Consider the following 9,741-nt stretch of genomic DNA (forward strand, 5'->3'; position numbering starts at 1 on the left):
CTACCTCAGCCTCACCTCCCCCATTATTACTAACTACATCTTCTACTCCAAACGCCGTTCCAAATGGAAGAGCATCTTCCTTCAACACCTCCCTATCTCTAAATCAACCAAAATACCATATGGATTTAAAATATCCACCGCTCCCTCCCCAGCCTTTCATGGTGATATTGATATCTCCATCTTCAAAACAGGTAACATCCTCATACAAGCCTCACCATCCCACCTCTCTATCTTTGAACACCACTTTAGCACTATGTCTCTCCTCCTTAACCACTCAGCGCCTAACACTCCTCCTCCCCAAACAAACAGAACCCCTCCAACCTCTTCCTCCCCCCTCCCCCCCACTCTACCTCCACTCTCAACCTCCAAAAATTGACCTCACCATCTCCCTCCCTGGACCCCCCTTTGATAACGACTACCCCCATCCCCAATTACCTACTTCTCATCCCCCACTTATCTCCCTCTCTCCCCTAACCCCCTTAACCCTTACTCCTTGGACCCCTCCTTGAATAACGGTAACCCCAAACTCCTGTCACCTACTTATCATTCCCCTCCCATAACCCGCCCTCCCCCTGTCCCCCAAACCTCTCTCCCCATGACCCAACCACTGACTTACTCCACCGTCTTTACCCCGCAATCACCTATCACAACTCCTCACCCCCCTACTCCTAACAATCCCGTACACCCTCTGCTCCTCCTCTTCCTCTCTACCCCCCCCCCTCAGGCTCTACCTACCCAACCCTCCAACCCCTCACCTCAACCCCCAATAAACACCCATTTCCCTCACACCCCCTCACTCCAACCCTTCATAATCACACATCCCCATCACACCAATATATTCGTTTCTCACTCGCTTCATGCCCTTTTATCCTCTCTGACCACATCACCTGAAGATTTCTGCCCCCTGTATAACCTAACCCCTCCACTCACACTTAACAGCTCTGCCACCCATCACTTCATACCTACTACCCTATCTCCCCCTCACACAGCAGGCCTCCATCCGCAACTAATCACGACCACTCCCTATCCCCAGACCATTCTCCTCCCACCTCCTACGTCCCTTCATGCCTTCCCTGTACCCGAAATACCCCGAGCCTACACAACATTGTAACCATCCTACCTACTTTAACTTCCGAACCCCTCACTCCTCCCAGCCCCGTCACCCCTCACCCCACACCATCTACCACATCTCCCTTCTCACACATTAATCCACCCTCTGCAAATAACACTGACCACGTACTCCCGATACCTCCCCTCTCCTCAATTGCCCAGATCCTACACAACATTGAATGTGACACATCTAATTTAACCACGGAATTTGCCTGACTCAGAAAAGATTTCTTCTTCCACAGCACCAGAACCCTCCCTCACCATAAAACCACCATCCTCCCTCCCTCAAACATCCCCATTAACAAGCACAACCTTTGGAGATCGCTCCCTCTCCGATGCCGTAAGCATAGACCTCTCCGCACCTCGAACCATCTCTCCCCGTCCGACCTCGCTGACCTAGGTAACTCCTACCTTCCTAATCTGCCAACCACAAACCCTCCACTCCTCTATGCCCCCATCCCTGTTATCATAGGGACAAATAGAACCCCCTCCTCCCCCAGACCACCACCCCAACTTACGCTGATCCACTCTTGCCCACCTTCCATACCCAACCCCACAACACTGAAGTGCATGCTAGTTAACTGTCGCTCCGCGGTCCTACACGCCACGGAAATCTCGGAAACCATCCTGAGTGAATCCGTTGATATTGCATTCCTCACTGAAACCTGGCTAAATGACCACTTAACGAGCATACTTGACTTACTCTCCCCCCCGGGATGCTCTATTCTTAGAAAAGACAGACCTAACAGAGTTGGGGGAGGGCTAGCCATTATCTTCAAAAAGGAACTTCAGATTTCCCTTGTCACTAACCCAGGCTACTCCTCACAAGAATACCTGGAAGCCGAACTGTTAACTCAAAACTCCCTCCTAATTCGTCTCCACAACATTTATCGCCCCCCGGGACCACCACAGCCCTTCATTGAGGACTTATCGGATCTACTGGTGCAATCAGCATTATCCAACTCAAAAAATCTCCTTCTTGGGGATCTTAACCTCCATTGGAATGATACCAATGACCCCACCATCTCCCTCCTCACTACACTTCTTGAAATCAACGAACTAAAACAACTATGCCAATCTCCAACTCACACTAAAGGATCCATACTTGACGTCATTCTGTCCAACGAAGATCTGACCTCCGTTTCCAATATCAACCCCACTGACTGGTCCGACCATCACCTTATACTGATCACCATTGCTACCTCAGCAAACCTCCCCGCCCCGAAAACTATCAGACCTAAGAAATTGACCAGAAACCTAAAAGGCATCCCCCCATGTGTTCTACAATCGAAACTCCAAGCTCAACTTTTTCTCATTCCCCCCTCACAAAATGCGAATGAGCTCACGGAACTATTTAACAATACTGTTACAGATATTCTTGACCAACTAGCCCCACCTAAACTCAAAAACCAAAGAAACACCCCCTCAAACTCTTGGTTTAATACAGAGATAAATAATGAAAGACGGGCACTCAGACTGTCGGAAAGAACCTGGAGACACCATCCCTCACCCTTCCATCTTGCACTTCTCAGACGTGCTAGATCCACTTATAAAACACACATCCTCAAAGAAAAGGCATCCTTCTTCCGCACTCAACTTGATCGTGCCAAAAACAGACCCAGGGAACTCTTCAAAATCATCAGAAACCAAACTTCCCCCGCACCTCCAAATTTTACAGCCTCATCAGACAGATGTGAAGAAATTGCCCACTTCTTCTCGGAAAAAATTGCCAAAATTGATCAATCCTTCATTCCCACACAACTATCCTCCAACTCCCAATCCAATCTTGTCCTCACCTCTAATGCCTACTCCACATCCCCCCTTCCAGATGACACTTTCTCTCCTCTGCCCTCTATCCTACCGCTCCCCAGCGAGCCTCCTCATCCACCCATTTCCATACCCCCCCACCACTCCACAGGCCTCTCACCTTCCACATTTCAGTAACCAACTCCCCTAAATCTCAACTTAAGAACAATGCCTCCTTGCTCAACTTTCTCCCCGTCACTGAGCTTGAAGTCCTTAATATAATTGGCAATCTAAAACCATCCTCCCATACAAAAGACCCAATACCCTCCAACCATGTCCCTGCCCTTAAGCACATCATCACCCCATTCTGGACCAAAATCATCAACACCTCTCTATCCACGGGCTGTGTCCCCACCTCCCTTCAGCTTGGTCCTATCTCACCCATAATCAAAAAGCCCAATGCTGATAACAATGACCTAAATAATCTCCACCCCATCACTAACCTCCCCTTCTCTCAAAGGTACTTGAAAAATGTGTCCTACTACAACTAGACAAACACATAGAAAATTTCAAGCTTCTCGACCCCTTTCAATCTGGCTTCAGAAAAGGCTGCAGCACCGAAACGGCAATGCTCAATGTCATAGATGACATCCATCAATCGCTTGACAATGGTGAGACCTGCCGTCTTATACTTCTTGATCTCTCAGCAGCATTCGATACAGTCAACCATTCAGCCCTACTTAATGTGCTTAGGACCCATTTCGGCCTTAATGGCACCACCTACAAATGGTTCATCTCTTATCTACAACACCGTACTCAGCAAATCAAAATTCAAAACTGTCTCTCTGCCCCCACTCCTGTCTCCCTTGGAGTCCCCCAAGGATCTATTCTCTCTCCCTCCCTCTTTAACCTCTATATGGAACCCCTCACCCTCATTCTTAACCAAGCAGGCATAAATTACCACCTCTACGCCGATGACACCCAAATCTATTACAAGATTAAAACTCATGCTGACATCTTACACCTGAACAACACCCTTATCAAGATCCAAACCTGGTTCCATTCCAATCATCTCAAACTCAACCCAAACAAAACTGAAATCATTCTCTTTTCCCCCCAAAATAACCCTCTACCTGTTCAATCTTGGATCTCTGACCTAAATGCACTCAATTGCTCACTCACCCTGTCCAACTCCGTCAAATCTCTTGGCATCACTATCGACAACACCCTAACCCTTAATGTTCACATCAAAAACTCTGCCAAAGGAGCCCTCTTCACTCTCCGTCACCTCAAGAAAATCAAACCATTCATACCCACCGATGATTTCAAACTTATAGTTCAGTCTCGTGTTCTGTCACGTATTGATTATGGTAATGCCATCCTTAATGGAATCCCCAAGGTACACCTAGCTCCAATCAAAGCTGTGCTCAACCTTGCTGCCAGGCTCATCACGGACTGCAAACGCTTCGATCATATATCCCCGGCTCTCAAATCTCTTAAATGGCTCCCTATCAAAGGCAGATCTGCCTACAAAATCGCCTGCATTACTCATAAAGTCCTCCACCAAAACACTCCGCATTACCTCTCAAAGAAACTCCACTCTGCGGGCTCCACTCAACCTCTGAGAAGCACCAAAACCCTACTCCTAATCGCACCTCTGCATAAAAAGAAAGCCACACAATCTTGCTCCTTCTCTGGCAATGTCCCTATTATCTGGAATGCCCTCCCAAAAAACCTGCACTGTAATCCCTCCTATGCTAGTTTCAAAAAAGACCTCAAAACCCACCTCCTCAATTATTATTGGGGTTCCTAACCTATGTCCTACTCCTGATCTCTTACCAATCATACTATACTTGTTCAGTAATATATACCCTGTTCCCCTGTTCACCATTTACCTAATTACTTAAATGTATAGCTCCTGCCCCTGTTTATTTATCTTGATTTGTATAATGTTCATGATGTTTGTACTTTGTATATTTCAAATTTTTGTTGCGCTACCTTTCATATGCTTTTATACCCTATGTGCCTTATACTATCCTTATCTTGTAAAGCGCTCTGATACCTCTGGGTCTAGCCAGCGCTATATAAAACCTTCAAAATAAATAAAATAAAATAAATAAATAAATAAATAAAGAAGTGAAGGGAAACGGAAGGGTATAGAGTGGAGGCGCATAGTGCCGTGGCGTAGAGTGATTTGGGGTAGAGTGGAGTGTTGTAGAGTGGAGTGGAGTGTTGTGTGTCATAGATAGAAGTGATGTGGAGTGGAGGGGAATACAGTGGAGTTGTATAGAGTAGAGTGGGGTAGAGTAGAATAAAGCAACGTAGAGTGGAGTGCCATAGTGTAGAGTGGTATAGAGTATTGTATAGTGGAGTGTCGTGGAGTGGAGTAGATAAGAGTGTCGTGGAGCATTGTAAAACAAAGATTTGTAGGATGGAGTGGCATAACATGGAGTAAAGTGGCCTAGAGTGAAGTGGCATAGAGTAGAGTGGCATAGAGTGGTGCTGCGTGGAGTAGAGTGTCATAGAGTGGAGTGCCGTAGAGTGGAATAGAGTGTTGAAGAGTGGAGCACTGTAGAGTAGAGCATTGCGGAGTAGAGTAGAGTGTAGTGGCTTGGAGTGTTGTAGAGTGGAGTGTTATAGAGCGGAATGGCATCGAGTGGCACAAAGTGGAGTGGCATAGAGTGGTGCTGAGTGGCATAGAATGGACTAGAGTGTTGTAGAGTGGAGTGTCATAGAGTGGAGTAGAGTGCCATGGAGTGATGTAGAGTTTTGTGTAGTGGCATATAGTGGTGTGAAGTGCAGTGACATAGCATAGAGGGGAGTAGAGTGTTGTAGAGTGTCTTGGAATAGAGGATGTGCTAGTGCGCTGCCATTGAATCAATCAAAATGCCCATTACATTTGAACAGACATACAGTTTTACTGATAAAACGTTACAGTGCTCACACGATAATGTGTGGAAATGGCATCTCCTAGTGTATTGATTTATTTTAATCATATTACAATATTTGTTTTCACCATACTTCAGAATTCTGATATACTCTGAAATATTGGTAAAGTTAATTTAATTTAAAGACATTAACATTTTGTTGTGTGATAGAAAAAATAACATTGTACAGCCTTCCTCCAGCACACCCCCAGTATCGGGATGCTTATCATCTAAATCCTCTCTTTTTAGGGGTGTGGCTTGGCACCAGCCAAGATAGCTGCCTAACCGAAGAGCTCCACGGTGGCCCCCCTGCCTTCCCTGAAACTCTGACCACATCCGCCTGAATTTGCCCCACAGAGCAGAGCAGGGTGTCCAGTCCCAAGATTGACTGCCTGGGAGCTGCTGCTGCGTTCCCGATTGCGCTCCAGGGCCACTGCGGAGACTGGGCCCTATTCCGACGCTGGACGGTGCTCGAGAGCTTCCCCGAGGGCTGCAAGGTAGGCCGAGTAACGACTGATGGGGCAGGCTGCCCCGATCCAGACTGGCACCTGGTGGTGTCCGCTGTTGGGGGCATCAACTCTGGGCAGGGGCTGCATCCGCCCCCCCCCCCGGCCGCTCACTCACAGCTGCCGGAGGAGTGATGAGTGCACGGAGGGGAGGGGGTGCGGCTGAGATCGAGCACCATTGTCAGCCCTCTCCCCTGGGTGTGGATGAGGAGGGCCACGGTCAAGACGCCTGAGGTGGGGGGCACGGAGCAACGGCAGAAAAATACACTGACCGGTAGGATTGCCCCGAGGGCCATTCAGCGCAAGCAGGCAAAGAAATGCCCCAAGAGGCCATAAGAGATGGGAGATAAGAAGGCTGCAAAACAAGGCTAAACTACACCATGCATACCCAGAAGAACAAGAGCCAGCAAACAGGTAGAGGGTAAGGCTTATTGGGCTCAATGAGGGGTGAGGAATAGTGGCAATCTGTGGGCCCTAGGTGGGGCACTGAAGCCTGGTGACAACAGATCAGTGGTTTGGGTTAACTGCATAAATGTAGAAGTCTACACTGGAAGTGATAAGGCCTGGCTGGAAGCGGGTCCTCTACCGCAGAGTGGAGTGAGGGAATTAAGGCCTGGAAAGAATCATTGTAGGCCCCTCTGTCGCACCGCCCTGGTGTTGACTCAGCGGGTGTCACCAATTCCGGCCCTTAGCCACAGAAGGGCGCATTGCAGGGGGCAAGCCCGGAGGTGAATGAGCTCCACACTAGAACCACCAACGTCCAATGTTTTTTTTAAAGTATTTTATATAGCTCAAACTAGACCCGAAGGTATCAGGTATCTGAGCGCTTTACAAGAGCACCAGTTTTGTTACAGATAGACACATACATTTTTGTAAGGCACAGGGAGATTAAGTGATTTGCCCAGAATCACAGGATGTTGAGCGTCGATGCTGAGACTCGAACCTGGTTCCCCAGCTTCGAGGTCGACCGCTCTAGCCATAAAACTACATCCTTTCCCCATAAACTGGACAAATATGCTGTGCCCAGACAGGTGGCTGTGGATGGAGGAGCGGCTGGAGGTCAGGAGGAGGTGGTAGAACCCTTGCTTGTAGCTATAATGGCAGCCATTCATGACCTGGGAACAACCCTAGAAACAAAAATGGACAAGGTCACAATAGAAGTGAACCTCCTCCGGGCGGACATGACAAAGCCTCTGAGAAGGTCACAGCAGCAGGAACGAGCATCACTGAATCGGCCACCGGGAAACTGGAAGATCAGGTACAGCGGTTAGCACACCAGCACAAAATAATGGCAGCGAAACTCGAAGATGAGAAGGAAGGGCCCGCAGGAACAATATTAGGGTGGTGGGGGTCCCGGAGGAGGGAGAGGGCCACTCCATGGACCTCTTTTAGGAGGATCTCACTCTGAACCATCGGAAACCAAAACGTCTATCAAATTTTACGTCAGTCGAACGAGCACACAGAGCGATGTACTTCCGAGGAGGCCGGGAGCCCCACCCAGGACAATCCGTGCCAAGACCCTGAATTACAGAGATTGCAACGGGATACTTCAAGACGCACGCCTCAAGGGAGATCTGCCCTATGAAAATGCACTGATGTGGTTTTCCCAGACTTTACACTACTGTTGAAATGACAGCGACGCACATTCGATGAAGCCAAGAGGGAACTCCTGGCCGAAGGCCTAAAGTAAAGTGATGCTGTTCCTGCCGAAGATCAGGGTGTTGGACAATGACAAGTCATGGTACTTTACTGCGCCCAGGGTGGTATGAGACTTGCTTGAAGGTGGATGATGAAACAAGCAACAGCGACCGCGAGATAGACGGCATTGCGTGGACCAGAGAGGCGATGCCCCTCATGGGGCACAAGACAATGTTTCAGGTGGCGTCTCTTACCAGAACCTCGCCCGGGGGGCTCTGCTCGGTGAGCATTTTTGGAAAGAGAGGACACTCAGCCCTGCTTGTAGAATGGGGCAGAAAAGAAACGAACTGTGCTGAGCAATGGGACCATGCTGACTCTTGTTCGAGACGAGCCATGGACTTCTCCACACTTAAATGTCTCATATGTGTTGGGGTTCTTGTGAACAAATGTAGGGAAGGACAAACATTGGGTACTAGAATAACAGGTAAAGTGGGGGCTGGGGAGCTGCTAATGATCTATAGGAAGCGGCACCGGCCGTCCCCAGCATATAGTGACAGCCTGATTGGGCAACAGGCGCTCTGCAAATTGGAGATATGGGTAGTTTAAGGCCTATGGAGCAGGGTTGCAGGATGGGGGGTGTTATGAGGGTACTTGTTTCTGTGTTATTATGTAGTATAAGATGCATATTGTTCTTGATTTAGCTTCAGAGACACCAATATCTAATGTATATGATATTCGGCCATACAACGACAGGGGGAACTGGGGACAACCGGGAGGGAGACAGGAGGGCTGCAATCTATTCCACAATGTCTATGACATCGCCACATAAAACGGCGTTGAAGGTCATGGCGTGAAACGTCTATGGCCTGGGAGGTAAAATGAAGTGTATTATGGTTCTACACTACCTGTGCCAACAATCCCCTGGCCTCGTTCTCCAGAAGACGCATTTAAAGGGCAAAAACCTACCTGGCACCAAATCAGTTTGGATACACACTCCTAGCTCATGTGGGATATACATCATGCTCCAGGGGCGTGGCACTCCTTGCCAGAAGCACGATACCTTTCCTATAGCAGCGCATGTGGCAGGACCCAGTGGGCAGGTATGTGGTGCTCACAGGGTTGTGGGAGAGCCAGACCATCAACATCTGCTCCACCTATGTACCCCCGAGGCTACACATAGAGGCTCTCCCAGAACTTTGTAAACTCCTATTAGATATGCCCCAAAGCATCCCCATACTGGGAGGGGATATGAATGCCACAATGTCAGTAGAGCAAGATAGGGCAACAATGCCCTCTCAAGGGATGGGACCACAGCCATTGCATACATTTGCTGAAGCGATGGGGCCTACGGACTTATGGAGGGCTTACAACTTGACTGCTAGTCAATACATGCACATTTCGGTGGCACATGGTAGTGGCTCCCGTCTAGACTGCATCTTCACTCAGATTATGTATGCAAGACAATTTGTGAGGCACATCACATGGCAAGTGGCATATCAGGTCACTCTCCAGTCAAGGTGCTTCTACAGGGCCCCGCTCAAGACTATACTCTCCCACCATGCGTAGACCCCTGGCATTTTAGGGATCGCAAATTCCAAGACAAGTTTCAGGAATGAACACAGCAATACTTCAATAAAAATACAGGCTTGTGGACTCACATAGCACTCTCTGGGAAGCATATAAAGTGGTAGCACGGGGTTTTGTGCAAACAGTAGTTAGGGGCAAGAGAAAAGAGCGGTGCACCCGCTGCGATACAATAGAAGAAGAAATATCAAACTTGGAGATGTGGTTGGGGCAGGAATGGGCGACCGACC

This window comes from Triturus cristatus, chromosome 4_1 (genome assembly GCF_964204655.1).
Source record: "Triturus cristatus chromosome 4_1, aTriCri1.1, whole genome shotgun sequence".
NCBI classification, from domain to species: domain Eukaryota; kingdom Metazoa; phylum Chordata; class Amphibia; order Caudata; family Salamandridae; genus Triturus; species Triturus cristatus.